The following is an 18,210-nucleotide window of genomic DNA, read 5'->3' as shown; positions in this document are numbered from 1 at the left end:
CAAGTGATGAAACCGCGATTAACGACAAAGAAGCTTTATGCCCTGAAATCACTTTAATGATAAACGGAGTAAAAGTTCCAATATTATTAGACAGCGGGGCTGAAATTTCTTGCATCAGTTCTGACTGTGTCAAAATGATTGAAAGTACAGGTGTAAAATTATCTATTCTGCCAGTACCGAACTTAAAGATCATAGGTGTGACTACTAAATTTAGCCCGATCATCAACAAACAGACATTATTAGAAGTGAATGGACTTGGAACAACTAAGTTAGTACCAGTACTAATTGTGAAAGGATTGGCGAATCCATTATTCTAGGTACTGATTTTCTAACTAAATTCAAAGTTATATTAGATTTTGGAGGATGGCTAGTGACTACTAATGACGACGGATTGTCATCAACCACTGCGGAAAATTGGCAATTTACTGATCATTGTTTAAGCACATTAAAGAAGAAAAAAAAAAGAAGCACAAATATGTTGTATTACCACTAATGATTTAATAGCTTCAGAGGCAGATTTGAAGAATGCTACGTTAGGGATCTCATTAAATGACGAAAAATTAAAAAGATGTTTATTTGAAGTCTTATTATTACATAGGGAAACTTTTTCTGACAAACCCGGATTAAACAAATTATACCAAGCTAAAATTGAAATTAAGGAAGGAGAGCCTTTTCACAAGAAATCATATCCCATTCCGGCCAAATATTTAGACGAAGCTGAGAAGTACTTACAGTTAATGTTAGATTGGAAAGTCCTAAAAAGAGAAGCTAGCCCTTACGCAAACCCAATCATTTGTGTTAGAAAAAAGGACGGAACGGTTAGGTTATGTTTAGATGCTAGAGAGGTTAATAAAATTACGTTGCGAGATCGAGAGAGTCCACATGCTACGAGTGATATACTACGACTATATCAAGGCGTAAAATTTCTTACTACCTTAGATTTATCTGCGGGCTACTGGCAAATTCCACTTCAAGAAAATTCTCAAAAGTATACTTCTTTTCTATTCAAGAACTACCAATATGTTTTTCAAGTGATGCCATTCAGACTTTGTAATGCTGTTGCAGAATTCACTCGATGTTTAGATGAAACACTAGGTCCAGCATGTAGAAGTTTCGCACGAGCCTATGTGGACGATATACTGATTACATCTACCAGTTTTGAAGAACACCTGGAACACATCCACTTAGTTTTGTCTTGCTTGGAGGAAGCAGGCATGACTGTTAAACTATCTAAGTCCATGTTTTGTAGGCAGGAGTTACCATTCTTAGGTCATATACTTACTCCAGATGGCATTAAAACATCGTCCGATAAGCTACACGCCATAACAAATTTTCCTGTTCTGAAAAATGTAAACCAACTAAGAACGTTCCTAGGAGTTATCTGATTCTATCGAAACTATGATAACCGAATCGCACAGGTGGCTTTACCACTATTTAGCTTGTTGAAGAAGGATAGAGCGTGGAAATGGGAAACAACCGAACAGACAGCATTCAAAGATTTGAAAGCCATTTTTCTTAAAGAAAAAGTTATATACCATCCAGTACAAGGAAGAGAATTCCTATTATATACAGATGCTTCTGATTATGCTTTGGGTACGAAATTAGCACAATTGGACGAAACTGGAGTAGAAAAGGCGGTAGCTATGGCCAGTAGAACGTTAAACAGCGCTGAAAGAAACTACACTGTCACCGAAAAAGAGACTTTAGCCATCATTTGGTCCTTACAAAAATTTCGAGACTTACTCTTAGGCGAACGAATTAAATTACTAACCGATCACCAAGCACTGACATGTTTAAAAACTGGAAACATTTTTGGCAGTCGATTAACTCGATGGAGTTTACTCATGCAAGAATTCAACATACACATCCAACATATTAAGGGTAAGGAAAATTTGGTTGTTGATTACCTTAGCAGAATACCATATTTATCTTCCGATGTACCGTCACACGAGAATCGCACGAAGGAATATATAGTAGCGAATATGCTAGCGGATAAATTTAAACAAAATAAATTGCTTACAAACATTGTCAGAAATTTAGGAACATTACAAGTCGAAGATGATTTTTGTAAATTAAAAACGAGTAAGCTACAAGATACCGAAATAACTCACAAAATAGATTTGAAATATTGTATTTTGGAGGATGGTATTCTATTTTATAAAAATCACAACAAAAAGAAATTTGAAGACGAATGGAAACCAGTTATACCTAAGCAAGTAATCTTACAATTAATTCGAGGAACTCGTGAAATTTGGGGACACATCGGATCAAAAAAATTAGCAGTGTCATTGAGTAGACAAATATTTTGGCCAAACTTACAGAAAACTGTCGCCAAGGTCACATCTTCAACTGTGATCTATGTCAGAGAACCAAGAGTTCACACAAGACAATGGTAGGCGAATTACAATCTATCATTCCCGAAGTGCCATTGAAGTTAGTGTCAGTGGATTTGTTTGGACCACTACCGAGTTCTGCAGCCAAAGTAACATACATATTTGTCATGATGGATATATTTTCAAAATATACTAAGTTATATCCAATAGTTCACGCCACCGGTAAAATTGTATATTCAAAAGTCAAACAATTCATAAATGAAATTGGACAACCGAGTGCCGTTTTGTTAGACCGAGGTACACAATTTACAGGAAAAATTTGGCAGGAAGGATTGAAGAAATTAAATGTTATTCCTACCACATCTTCTATAAGACATCCTCAAGGAAACCCGGTAGAGCGCGTAATGAGGACTTTAGGGAACATGCTGAGGTCGTTTTGCCACGAATCACATATTGGTTGGAGGAATAAAATTCCTTTCATTGAATGCGTGATCAACCATATAGTGCATAGTTCGTCAGGTTTAACACCGCATGAAATACTTACTGGACAGAGATCTACTCTAATTCCTGAAGTGATATTGTCTAAACATACTGCAGCACTACCGAGTAACGAGAAAAAGGATCTGGAAGAAACACTGGAAGAAATTCAAGACATGGTAAAAGCACATTTAATAGCTGCCGCCGACACGCGCAGAAGAGGACCGAAATCTGCAAACAAAATTAATTTATCTTGCGGCGACTTAGTACTAAAGAGAACTAACTACAGTAGTCAATTTTGGGAATTGGTTACAAAGAAACTTTTCTTACTATATGAAGGTCCTTATCGCATAACTAAGGTTATAAGAGAAAATTGTTACGAATTAGCAGATATTGACACAGGAAAAATAATAGGTCATTACAATGTAACACAATTAAGAATATATAAAGACCCTAAGATTATAGAGAGTTAAATTTTCATCTTGATTGACAAACATACCCTTCATTAAAGTTTTGAGGGGCAAAGTAATCATTTATTTGAAAATTTGTTTTGTTTACACACACACTGATGATATGAATGCATAATATTTGTATAACGTGAAATGTTAATATATGTACTTCGTACAAAACAAAACAAAAATATGATACAATTGTTTAACTATATTTAAAATAGAAAACATGTACATATTAAATTGAGAATTGTTTTGTTGTTTTTTGTTTGAGTGTTAATTGTATTTAATTCTTGTAAATATTTAACTATGATATGTGTTAAAGTTTAATTTTGTTAATAATGTATTATTGTTGTTGGAAGAATACCTCCAGTGTATAGTGTCACCATACACAATGTAGACATTCTTCGGAGGGGCATTCTATAAAGGTTGGACTTGTAAACTTTATATAACAAGATGGAGAAACTTAATTAATGTGTCATATTCAGTGTTGTTAAAAGTACTTGGAAAAAGTAATTGGGCTCAATTACAATTACTGTGGTGACAATGTAACTAATTACAAGTAAAAATTACTTTACATAGAAGTAATCAGTAAAATTACAATTACAATTACTTTCAGCTACCATTTTAAAACTGACTTACGATTCAATTTTTTTACACACTGTTACATTAATATCTTCTAAATATATATATAACTCAAAGGTGTGACTGACTGACTGACTGACATAGTGATCTATCAACGCACAGCCCAAACCACTGGACGGATCGGGCTGAAATTTGGCATGCAGGTAGATGTTATGACGTAGGCATCCGCTAAGAAAGCATTTTGATTAATTCTACCCCCAAGGGGATAAAATACCACTCACTGACTCACTCATCACGAGATCTCTAAAACTATACACCCGATTGACTTGAAATGTAGCATAGTTACACATTGTGATGTACACGCTTACTAAGAACGGATTCTGCGGAAATTCGATCCCAAGGGGAGTTTCGGGGGCGTAATATATCAAAATGTCCAGTTTTTGGTAGGAAATCACCATGGCAACGGCTGTTGCTTTGTTGATGCTTGATTCATCTCTATGGCAACGACTATTTCATTGTTAGTGCAGTCCTCATCACCGTTGAAATTTTGCGGGTACTTTAAATATCAAAAATTGCCCTTTTTTTCAAGTACATATATTTTACAGACTTGAAACTTCACAGTAATGTTCCTTATGTTACGCAGGATGACATTGTCCGAACATTAGATACCATGGGTGGTTAAAACCAGGCAAAAGTGGGTACTTTGTCTGCATGAGAACAGGATTTTGCATTGTTCATGCCTTCTGCGTCTCCATGGCAACGGGCATCGCGCGGCAGTGGCGTACCCACAAGGAGGGGCATGTATAATGAGCGGCGCAAGAGTGATCTGCCTGTAGACTGCAGTAGCGAAGTACGGGTACATCAGTTGTACGTTGCGTGCACGAGTCGGGAAACCATCTGTGCTATTCATTTTCTCTCCGGTACATTATATAGCATTGTAAATAATTTTCACTGAATTTTTTTTTAATTTACCATTACTGTAAATGGGAGATGTGGCTTAATTGTTTTCCATTTGTATAGCCGTGCGAAGCCGGGTCGGGCAGCTAGTACATACATATATGTTTTGTTAAAAAAATGATTTCATGTAATGATTAAATTTATTATCTTTAATTAAATGAATAATATTTGAGGACAAACTTGCTTGAATAACATCAAAAGACTTCATACAAGTTGTAACGGTTCGTTACTTACAAAAATAAAAAGATATAAGCATCTATTTTCGTGGTTTTTATTTTTTCAACTAGAATGCATAAACAAATTGAACCCAATGTTTCGTTCACTCGTTTCACACATATATCTGCCCGTCGAAAACTGCCCTCAGTTCGCTTGATGAGATTTAATAATAAAATAATAGCGTAGATGAAGTCCTTCAGTAATGTTTTACTGCAAGTATACGAAGATGGTGCGACCTGGAACAGGGCCGCACCCAGCGAAAACGAATCTCGCCCCGAGCCAAATCGCCTACGAAGGTGGCCGTAATTTCTAATTATACCCGAAACGAAATATATAAAAAATTAGGTTGATTTAATAATAGGCCTGGCTCCGACCACCAACGTGAAATTATCTCATCGTAAATTACATTATCAGTTAGCGAGAAGCCATCGAACGCGACCTACTCGTCCAGCGTTCGACAGACGATTGGTGAAATCCTGCCACTGTCTCCTCCACGCAGGGAGTAGACGTCACATGACCTCACCGACCAATCACACGCACTCTTCATTCACGCTTACAGATACAAGCCAATCACAGAACGAGTTACAATACATGAAAAAACCTTTTACACACAGAACACTGGGCTTCCCCTGATCTGTCTCTTTTCAATTTCACATCGAAATCGGGGACTCCCATTCTCGTTCTCTCTCCCACACCGTGAGAGAGCAGTTATCACTCAGTTCCCATACAGGGGGGGAATTACCGTCTTTATCTCGGTTGGCGGGGAAACACTGTTCCTTTCTCACTCCCACTTACAGGCCACTCATGCCTCTCTTTCTAACCATCACACAAGCCCAGACACAGTCCCGTGATTTATAATTATATTACAACACGTTAATAAAATTTAAGAACAATAATTATAATACGAATTACTTTACAAAATTAAACTTATTGAGAAAAAACCTGAAAAAGTAGGCCTAAACAGGTAAATATCTAGTACAACGGCTCATTTGTGAATAATTACATAAAAATTACTAATGATAGAAAATGTCTAAAAAAAATAATCAATACCTTCTTAAAAACATAGCAGGTGAAAATAACATATACTAGTATCCATAATTTCTGAATATACTGTTTCCTAACTTATACATCACTCAAAAAACATTTGACTTATTACTGCTTACACATACAAAAGAAGTTTAAAAGAAAATTATTTATATTGGAGGGCAGGGTTCTGCAATGTTACAAAGTAGCTACCTGTAATAAAAGTAACATTCTTTAAATTTTGGAATTGACCTTACAAAACAATTACAATCGTGGTAATACAGTAGCTAATGTCAGTAAATGGTGTAAAGAACAGTGTTAATACATATCATTAATAAAATTCATTATCTAGTTTCCTTACCGTGATGTGTTTCCTTAAATTTGAAGCAGTGCTCTATGCTGATCTGAGTATTTTATTTCCCAAACATAACTTACACTTCACAAACATATTCCCTTTGCTCTGTTTCCCAGATAATTCCAAATATTTATCAAGGTAACTAAACGGAAAAATTCTATCTTCATTATTAACGACTTCTTCAGCATTTTAATTTGTCGCAGTATCACTCCGGTTACCTATACCATCCATGATTGCGATGCATTTGCGAGTAGTGGACACAACAAAAGTAAACAAACTGAAGACAAAAAGGCAAAGATATCTAGAACCTGACAAGCCACTTATGTGCTTTGTCATTTTTGATCATAGATGTTGTGCATACGATCGTAGCACTACAAGCGTAAAATTATAAATTTACTAATACAAAAATGTATGTTGTTCTTGTTCTTAATTGTATTCAATATACGTTCCGAGAATAAGAGTAACGGCAAGTAAATATAAAGTATCGATTATCTTAATGTATCGATTACAATTAATGTTATGTATTCCGATTACAAGTATGAATTACATTTTTTAAATGTAACTCGTTACAAGTATAAATTACTTGAAAAGTAATCGTTACAAGTAATCCCATTACTTGTAATTCGTTACTTAACAACACTGGTCATATTTTATAATTTCACTTCAGTGTACATGTCTTTATTTCTCTATGAACCATAAGTCATTAATTTTGTAGTTATATCTTTTAATGTAAAACTTCTTTGCTCAAGGAATGAGATATTTTGTTTAACCAATAAGGATGGTATTTTCAAATTTCATGTTTAATATTATATGACTAAAAGTTTGTAAAACAATCTGGTATTGGTCGAAGACGGTAGAACAAAAACTATTGCTGGAAAATAAAGGTTGTTTGGAATTTTAAGTGAGAAAACGAATATGGGGGATTGATATAGGAACTTTCGTAGAAGCAAGACGTGAAATTACATTACTGAAGAAATTGGAATTAAGACATTTTGAATACTTTGAAAAATGCATGAAATAATAAAGAAATTAATAATATTGATAATTTGGAAATATTTATTGACCTGAAGAGGAATTACGATTTATACGAAGATTATAAGAAACATTGAGGCGTTCCCAGGATGAAGAATATGAATCACAGCTACGAAGATTGGAAGAAATATTGAGGCGTTCCCAGGACGAAGAAAGAAATATACTGAATAATCGACAGTACGAGACCATCCGGAAACAACGAGAGGCGTTCCCAGGACGAAGTCGTAGAAAAGCGGAGAGGTGTTTCCAGGACGAAGACACGAAACAGCGTAGAGGCGTTTCAAGGATGAAGACGCGGAATATTCGTTGCTGAGTTCCCGTATAACGAAGACAGAAACCGTAATGCATAGTTCTATCCCACTGAACTATTCCAAAAGGTCGGTCATATATTTTTAAAGGAATCTAGCAAAACTTACTAGCTTTGCAAAACTAACACAACAGAATAGTTCAAATCACGTAAAATCAGTTTAAATACTCCTTTCGCCAATACCAGAATGCTTAAGTCTATGACAACTTGAGTTAATGTTTAAATGTTGTATGTCATCTAATCTAACGAACTAGCGAATTTTTCCACGACATACCCAGCTCTACCTACTGAATAGTCAGGATAATAAAAATTAATTCATTTTGTATAGTAAACATTCACTGATTGAAGACTTGCAATAAAACAGGTTCAATGAGGTTGATGCTATTTTACTGGTATGAAACAAATTATGCATATCAGTTGGTAGTTATTGAATGTCACTGAAAATTGATAACTGTTATTTTCCGATCACGATACGAATATTGTGTTATTCATAATCAAGTCGACATATTAAAATACTTTTATTGTTTACTCATAATTACAACTTCTTAGAAGTTGTTGGCGCCCACAAATTAATATAAAATGATTCGTTCTTTTGCTTTTATTCTATAAATCCATTATAATGAGTCTAGTACACTTGAGTTATTCAAAGTCAAATTGATTTATACTAAGAAATAAATGTTTTGACCAAGAAGACCCGTTTACTATTTACCCTAATAACGTTTAAAAATTCCTACTGGATTCTGAAAAACAGTTTATGGATTAATTGTGTATTAACATTTATCATAAGTGCTATGTTGACTATGTGTGTAGATCTGTTTTGCTACTACTTTTGTCAAATGTAACATTTTATTAATAATGAAAATAGTTTTGTTTGTAATCTAACGGATGTGGTCAAGATTGCAACTATTAAGACCGGTTACTTAATTTAGGTAGCCTTTGCTGTAATGCAGGCGCCGCCTAGCGGAAAGTCCCTACTGCGCGTGCTAAGAGACAGATTGAGCTTTAATAGGAAGGACGCGACTGTTTTCACAGGAGATTGCCCTGATTGTAGTCACCGCCCAAATGTTTTTTGAATACTAAGACTGCTTTCATAAAGACAGAGACTTAAATGTCTGTACATCACAGCTGGCACCAAGACTGTTTTACATCCTAATTTGTTTTCCATTTCAAGTGCATATTGAATATTTTACAACATTGTTCAATATGCTTGCTGCAATTACAGACAATAAATGAATTAATACTTTTGGAGTTATTACCAAAACATGTTTATTCTAAATTAAAAAAATTAAAAATAAACATATTTTTTGGGAGGTAATGACATCTACGCCATTCTCAAATTTTTTTATCACTTGATCCAAGCAATTGTGTAGTGTTGGAATAATTATTATTCATTTTACAACAATAATTGGGTATGTAATGGGCTCTTTGTAATTAGTTAATTAATCACAAATATAAGGATATCTGAAAAAATAACTACAATGTATTTAAGATGATTAAAAATTAAATAATAAGTTTCACTAATAAATTAATTTAAAATTTTTCTGCAATTTCAGCTAACATCTTCGTTAAATCACTGCAAAACTGTCAATGACAGGTTGTGATTTTAAGGTCCATGTCATCATTGAAGCAAACTGTTTGTAAGCACAGTAGGAACTAGTGCATGGCAGCAACTGCATTACTGCACAGACATAGGTTAAAATTGTTAATTACATGTGGAGTTTTTTTTTAATACCTCAATGTGCCTACAGTGTTTAAGAAATAAAACATGAAACGGAATGAATCCATTTTCTGGCATTGGTCTTATTAAGACACCCCAATTGTAAACAATTACCTCCAATTGTTAATATGTTCACATATGTAAAATACTTAAGAATATGAAAATTGTACTAAAATTTTTCAAAACAAGTTTACTAAAATCAACTTTGTAAAATTATTTTGTTTTTCGCAAATGTATTATTAAGAAACATTTTCATGTACAGTTGATAGTCGTGGGATTAAACTGCATGTTCATACTGTGATATCTTGCTGTTGCTATTCCAACAATATTCACACATACAGGGGCAGGTACAGGCAGGACAAGCCGGGCTATCGCCAGTGCCACACGCTCGTGCTTATATTCTATTTGAATAGTGTTCTGTTAAATAATGACATTAATGGGAAAAGGAAATATAATTTTGTATTATCTTGTAACTACATGTGCTGGTCCATACCATTTCAGTTCACAATTTCGTATTTGAATAAAATATATGTATATATTTATTCAAAGATTTTATTGCCACGTATGATGCGATTCTACTGGAAATTTAATCGTAATCATTTACAAAACTAACCTGAAAATAATTTATTATGAAAGAATAACAAAATAACCTAGAATAAATTAGCAAAACCATCGTTGAAATTTAAGTTGCAGGTTGGGTTAATAAGAGTTTGAAAAATCAAATTTTTCCAATTTTCCGGGGAGCTGGCGGGCCTCCACCAAATGGCCTGCACAATCTAGAGGGGTCAGTCCATATCAAGTGGTCCAGCTCTGGTTGCTCGACTATTTTTAAAAAAATTCATAATTTGAGCCTTGTTAACATTATGTATTGACAGTTTAAAACTGACACAGTTAAATTTTTATTCTCACTAGTTTGATTATGGCAGCCATTTTTTTGTCATGGGGCGCGACAATTTTTACATTTACAAGGGTTCAGCTACATTGCTATATCTTGGCTCTGGTAGGCCATATCATGATGAAACAAAATCTGAGGGGTTAAGCACATTTTAAGCTACAATTCTGATGACAAACCATTTTTTTAACATCACTCAATCTTGCCAACTTTAAAGGTTGAACTTGTGCCTTAGAATTGCAAAAATTTGCATTTTCATAAATTTTTTTAAGAGAAGGCAGTATCTGTTGGGCTTCAAAATATTTATGGATGTGCTTATGTAATAGTAGAGTAAATACAAATTATTTGGAGTGTGAGACTTCAATACTTTTTTTTTTACAATTTTGTAAAAACCAGTTTTTTCAGATTTTTGCTTACTTTACGGCTTAATATCTCTGGTGGGCAGTTATCTAAAAATCTTAAATTTACACACAATTAAGTACTCCATGGTACATAACTCCTGCAAAAATTTAGACTTTGAGATTCAACTGGTTCGGTAGTTACAGCCTTGCCAAACTTGTGTAAAATTGCATTTTTTTTGCAACAATGAAACTATAATAAATTCTAATTATATTTTTAAAAATCTTAATACCCTAAAATTGGCATTTACTATGCAATTGAAAAGAGTTCTCCGACTAAGAACATTAAAAAAATATGCCTGAGATGTTTACCACTGTTTGGAGTGTGCAGGTCTTAACAGGCACGGACTTGCTCTAGTATGGTTTGGTATTTGTTCCATCCTGTTAGTCTGCCAGCAGCTCTGGTATAGGAAAGGTGGTTTGTGTTTCCATGAAGGTTTTTTGTTTTTCGGTATGGAGAAAGAGTGTTCAATAGGACATTTAACAAATGAACAATGCCACAAATGTGTTTATGGTTCAGTGCAACAGGAATTGAAGAAAATCTGTGTGTTTAGTTTAGAACAGCAACAGCTAATATTTACCAAAGTTTCTAGTGATGTTAAGTCTGTATGTAAGTACCATGAGATTAAGTATCTTATTAAATATCACCATATATTTGGCCGGTATTGCAGTGATCCTTTACAAATACATAAAAAGGCAATCACAAAAGGACTTAGGGAAATACTTCCTGAACACATGTATAAAAAAACAAACTACAATTTACTGCTTGTCCCTGGTAAGTCCTTGTGTCCTACATGCTACAAAAAAATATTTGTGACAGCAAATGATGGAACAGGGGACACATGTGATTCAGACTTTATTACAGAGATTGAAAAGTTGGGAAAAGTAGACAATGTATGTACTCAATTAGGGGTTTCGCCAGCATCTAAAATAAGGAAATTGGGTTTAGATAAAAGACCACAAGCAATAGCTGACAAGATCAGTAAAGTTTCAAATGTTTTGAAAAGAAATCTTGAGGAATCTTTTGATGAAGTGATGGAAAACAGAGAAGCAAGTGAAGAGTCTATAGAAGAGTTTGACGAATTAATCAAGAAACTGAAGGATAAATGTGCTGTTGCAGGAAAAGAAATGAAAGTGAAAATAATTAGTTTACTTCCAAATTCATGGAGTCGACTAAGAATAGCTCAAGAGTTCAATGTATCTGATCGTTTGGTAAAACTGACAAGAGACCTAGTGAAAGATCAGGGCATTCTACCAGAGTTGGGAAAGAAAAAGGGTTTTGGCATCTAATCAGAGGTGGTTACTACAGTCCGTGAATTCTATGAAAGTGATGAATACAGTCGTCTTTGTCCCGGAAAAAAAGACTGTTTATCTGTAAAAATAAATAACATGAAATGTCAAAAGCAGAAGAGGCTGGTGCTTTGCAATTTGAATGAATTGTTTGTGGAATTTAAATCTAAACATCCAGACTGTAGAATTGGAAGATCAAAATTCATTGAACTCAGACCTAAGTGGTGTGTCACAGCCGGATCATCGGGAACACACAATGTTTGTGTTTGTACTTATCATCAGAATGTTAAGCTAATGGTTGACGGTGCAAAGCTTATGAAAGATTACAAAGACCTACTTGCTATACTCGTTTGTGATATGAGTAGTTACGAGTGTATGATGGGCAAATGTGTTAAATGTCCAGGAAGTGAAGCCCTAGTATCTCTGTTTGATGAATTTGAAGAAAGTGATGCCATCCCAGACAACATAATTTTTCAACAATGGACCACAACAGATAGAGCTGAAATGGTAACTGTTATTCAGCCAAAAGAAGAATTCTTTCTGTCCCTTATTGAAAAACTTGATTCACTTAAAACTCATTATTTTATAGCAAAGATTCAAAGTCAGCATTTGAGAGAGAAGGAGAAACTTAACGAAACAGAGTGCATTGTTCTTGCAGACTTCGCAGAAAACTTTACATTTGTTATCCAAGACGAGATTCAGAGCTACCACTGGGTAAATCACCAAGCAACTGTTCATCCTTTTGTGTATTATTACAAAGAAAACGATAAACTTCTAACCCAATGTGTTTGTGTAATCAGTGATCATTTGGACCATAACACAACAGTGCATACATTTCAATCTCATCTTATGAAACACTTAAAAGACACTGTTCCTTCGGTTCAACATATAATTTACTTCTCAGATGGATCATCAAGTCAGTACAAAAATAAGAAAAATTTAATTAATGTCTGTCACCACAAGAATGATTTCGGTCTTAGTGCTGAGTGGAATTTCTTCGCAACATCACATGGAAAAAATGCATGTGATGGTGTTGGAGGAACAACAAAAAGGGAAGTAACAAAGGCAAGTCTTCAAAGAACAGTCAAGGATCACATTCTTTCCCCTGAAGATATGTATATGTACTTTACACAGACTATTAAAGGTATCAAATATATATATGTTAAAGAAGAGGAAATTACCGCTCGACAAGAAGAGTTGAAACCTAGGTTCGACAACTGCCAACGGCTCCCTGGAACACGAAAATTTCACCGCTTTGTTCCTCTCACCGAGATTATAATGAGATGCTATGCAACGTCCAAATCAGAAGAGTATGAGGATCTTCCAGTTTCAACCAAGTCCATCCCCATGAATCTTCGGAACAATGACATTATCGCCTGTGTGTATGACGAACAGTGGTGGCTAGGAGTCATTGAAGAAGTTAATTTTGTGAACAATGATATTTACGTAAAATTTTACAACCCAGCTGGACCTAGAACATCATTTAAGATGTCATGTGCAGACAGAGTGTGGGTGCCGCTTAAGAATGTGTTGAGGAAGCTCAGTCCATCAGAGCTATCCACAGCAACTGGACGTTCACACAACATTTCAGCATCATTATATGAAGAAATTTCAATGCTGTTTAACAAACATAAGAAATAAGGTACAAATTAAAATCGTAAATCATTTGTCTGTTTAAAAATGTGATATAGAATGACTGTTATAATTAATATTTTTGTGCATAGTATACATGTGTTTTGGCAACAAACTTTAGTGTAATACTTTTTATGACTTAGTACAGCACTTACAGCATATATATAAAATAATTAAGAACGTATATAAAATTACTAGGGTTGCTTTTATTTATACAAATAAATAAAAAAAATTACGAGTTTGGCAAGGCTGTAACTTCCGAACCAGTTCAATCTCAAAGTCTAAATTTTTGCAGGAGTTATGTACCATGGAGTACTTAATTGTGTGTAAATTTAAGATTTTTAGATAACTGCCCACCAGAGATATTAAGCCGTAAAGTAAGCAAAAATCTGAAAAAACTGGTTTTTACAAAATTGTAAAAAAAAAAAGTATTGAAGTCTCACACTCCAAATAATTTGTATTTACTCTACTATTACATAAGCACATCCATAAATATTTTGAAGCCCAACAGATACTGCCTTCACTCTTAAAAAAATTTATGAAAATGCAAATTTTTGCAATTCTAAGGCACAAGTTCAACCTTTAAAGTTGGCAAGATTGATTGATTTTAAAAAAATGGTTTGTCATCAGAATTGTAGCTTAAAATGTGCTTAACCCCTCAGATTTGGTTTCATCATGATATGGCCTACCAGAGCCAAGATATAGCAATGTAGCTGAACCCTTGTAAATGTAAAAATTGTCGCACCCCATGACAAAAAAATGGCTGCCATAATCAAACTAGTGAGAATAAAAAATTAACTGTGTCAGTTTTAAATTGTCAATACATAATGTTAACAAGGCTCAAAATATCAATTTTTTTAAAATTGATGAAGCTTCCAATAAATTTTTTTTTGGACCACTTCATGTGGATTGACCCAGAGCTGTATCCGAATAGTGGCCTAATGGATAACTTAGCTAAGGGATCCATAGATAGTGCATCGTAATGGATGCGGCCATCTTTGAGTTGTATCCGAATCTCCCAAGGGATGTCTATGCATCCTCTCATGCGTCCACTAATTCGAGATTTTTAGGGATGCGACTCTCGCATCCACTGATACGTCCCTACATCCCTTAGCTTTGTTATTGTGAACATAACCCTTAAAGAGCTAATGTGTGATACAAGATAGTTAATCAAAATGGATTTCGAACTAGAAGATGAACACGTGAAATGTAACTATGGTATTTATAAATACTTATACCATAAGTACATGTTTACATAATTCACATACACAGTAAATTAATTTGATTTGTAGGAGCAACAAGTCCCCGATTCAAATTTTTTTCCATATTTCAATTCCCAACGATAATTATTGAAATCATCCGAAATTATTTACAATTTTGAATGTTCATTTACGTTTTTTACTGACCCACCTTAGATGTCATGAATATAAAATGCCAATCCACATAGTACAATGACAAACCAACAGGTAGTTCTAGCTGTAAAACAATTCGGATATCGTACATCATTTAGAATGCATCCTTTAAACAGTGGGTGCATTTGTTTAGGGATGTAGGGACGTGAACGTATAAAGGTGGAATCACAATGCCCCGACGACCCCGACACGACGAAAAATTTTCAACAGCCAATAAGAACCTGGTTCGTCCCGACAGCCTGACAAATGTAGATTCTATTTCTAAGTTATGTCGTGCCGGACTGCGTGGGAATCTCCTGCGTATGCGCAACCCGTGCGTTGGGCTGCAAAAACCATCAAGCCAACATGACAAAACAAATGTATCTCAAATCTCTATTATCTCCGGATTTCCCTAACTTGGTAAAGTATTCTCGTGCCAGATTTTTTTTTGTTTGTAAACATTGTTCGTTTTTATTTGTTTTGCTTTAAATATGACCGCCACTTAAATTATGGCTTTAAACGATAACTAAGTCCTGTACAAAGTAAATAAGCATAATTACTTTGTTAAGTTAGGTCTACATATAAATTAATGCCGACGGTAAATATTTACTTGGGCGGTATTTCCGAAAAAAAATGTTAGAAATCCGAAAATACCTTTATTTTATGCTCTTCAACTTCCTCTTTTCATTAAAATCGGCGGAGATTAGAAATTCCAAATACTTTAGGAGATATCGAATTTTTAAATTTCTTCATATGTAGTTGAGCGGTATTTGCGAAAAAAAATGTTAAAAATCCGAAAATACCTTTATTATATGCTCTTCAAATTCCTCTTTTCATTAAAAGCGGCGGAGATTAGAAATTCCAAATACTTTAGGAGATATCGAATTTTTAAATTTCAGCACAAAACCAGCGCATTCCTGTGGCGTGCGTGCACCATTGTTTCTTGTTTACGTACGAGTATCTATTTTTTTATTGGATAATGATGTCACGTGATTGTTCGTGATAGGCCAGAATTCAAATGAACTAATACGCGATTATTTAGTTCAATTATTGTTTAAAACGGTGTTTAATTACCGCCTCCAACTTAGGTGAGTTTTTAACGTTTCTAATTTTAAAGTCTTATTTGTTATTTTGATATTGTTTCGCAAGTAATAAGTAACAAAAAAATTTACGTGAGTTGTTACTGTACATCCTTTGTTACGGGTTTGTTAGGTAAGGTCAGTTACATTATAAATAATTTAAAACTAAAGAATAATTAAAATTAATTCACATTATTTTTAATATCACCTTAGTTTGAAAGTATTTATAATGTAACTGACCTGACCTAATCGACCATTTTTGTTTACTGTTCACCCTCTGTCCGGGTTTGTTTGGTCAGGTCAGTTACATTATAAATATTTTAAAACTAAACAGCCATTAAAATTAATTCACAAAATAATTTTTAATGTCGGCTTAGTTTGAAAGTATTAATAATGTAACTGACCTGACCTAATCAACCATTTTATTAATCACGCATTCACGATTCACGAACACACGGCAAAATAACAAAAATGGCGCCGCTTGAATGGTTCCACAGGTCTTGTATTGCAAAATTAAAAAATTCGATATCTCCTAAAGTATTTGGAATTTCTTATCTCCGCCGCTTTTAATGAAAAGAGGAAGTTGAAGAGCATATGATAAAGGTATTTTCGGATTTTTAACATTTATTTTCGCAAATACCGCTCAACTACATATGATGAAATTTAAAAATTCGATATCTCCTAAAGTATTTGGAATTTCTTACCTCCGCCACTTTTAATGAAAAGAGGAAGTTGAAGAGCATAAAATAAAGGTATTTTTGGATTTTTAACATTTTTTTTCGGAAATACCGCCCAAGTAAATATTTACCATGCCGACTATTCTTGTACTAATTTCCGTGACATTTAATTTTATACCTACAATAATTTTATTTTCGTTTCACTGCCGGCTAATCTCATTTTAGTTAGCATTATTTAATATATTGTGCGTCATCTTTTTATGTGTTCAATAAACCACAAAATATAAAATATAGTAAAGTACGTAATGGTACTTAAGTACTACCGATGGCTACACCCCGGCGGCTGGATTTCGTCGAGGTATTGTGAACACTGCTCAAAAGACTGGTGATATTTGTCGGGTTTGTCGCAGTTGTGCCGTCGTGTCGTGGCTGTCGTGTCGGGGCATTGTGATTTCACCTTAAAGGACGCATCCCTAGGTATTCGGATACAGTGTAGGACTATTGCGGCACAGATTAAATATTGTGACTAATAAACTGACGAGATAATGTATTTAAATTTAAAAGGTTTATACAGATTGAAACTAATAATAAGTTAACAAAAAGCTTGACAAAAACACATTGGAGTCACATTCACAGATGAAAGATCTAGAATTTTCCAGGTGGACGTCATAGCAAGCACACTTCCTAGATCAAGGCGTAATACTATAAACACATTGCATTTTCTACAACATAAATTCTCTACCCAATTTAGGCTTACCAGGATAAATTATAGTTTTCTAAACCTCTAATCAATAGACACTGCAACAATATCCAACCGACAACCCAAACCAATCGTTTTGCCGCAAACTGAAACACCAAGGAGGAAGAGACCAGGGTCCCCAGATTGAGTTTTCAAAATTTCCCCAAAACAGACAAAATATTTCCCCAAAATGATAGAGATTTCCCCAAAAATCTTTAACCTACTGACGCCGTCCCCGCTACCTCTGAGTATTTAGACGTGATTTTGTTCAGTTCGTGATCTCAGGGAAGGTTCGGCCTTGTGGCTAGAGGTAGGGGTCAACGCAGTAGGGCCCCCCGAGCTGTTGAGGCCACTCGGGACGCCTGAATAATAACACAAAACCTCTTCAGATAGTTGGTGAATTTAATACAGCACAGCCCAATACATGGTGCTGCCCGTTCTGGCCGTAACGGTTTGCCCGACGCGACTAGTCACACGCGCAGCTCACTTCCTCAGTGGCGGCTCACGATTCTTATGCGCGTGAGGGGCAGACTCGTATACGTGACGCGAAAGTTACAAAAGACACTCTGACATGGCACACGATATTTTGAAGCACAATACACTACACTAATACCTAGCTCTGGATAAACTGGGCTAGCAACACGTAGGCCCGTGTCTCCGG

At 34.8% G+C, this 18,210-nt stretch overlaps 1 protein-coding gene across 1 annotated transcript in view; it reads right to left on the bottom strand.

The window, feature by feature from the left end:
* The window catches only part of LOC134531215 (FK506-binding protein 59), a 191,665-nt gene extending 173,961 nt beyond the window's left edge, over positions 1-17,704 (bottom strand). Inside the window, exon 1 of the mRNA XM_063366873.1 lies at positions 17,568-17,704. The gene's annotated coding sequence lies outside the window, so the exon portion shown is untranslated. The remainder of the gene's footprint in view (positions 1-17,567) is intronic.
* Between the last annotated feature and the right edge of the window lie 506 nt (positions 17,705-18,210).

Source organism: Bacillus rossius, chromosome 3 (genome assembly GCF_032445375.1).
Source record: "Bacillus rossius redtenbacheri isolate Brsri chromosome 3, Brsri_v3, whole genome shotgun sequence".
Classification (NCBI taxonomy): domain Eukaryota; kingdom Metazoa; phylum Arthropoda; class Insecta; order Phasmatodea; family Bacillidae; genus Bacillus; species Bacillus rossius.
The sequence above is the reverse complement of the archived record's forward strand: the minus strand, read 5'-3'. Positions and strand labels throughout refer to the sequence as shown.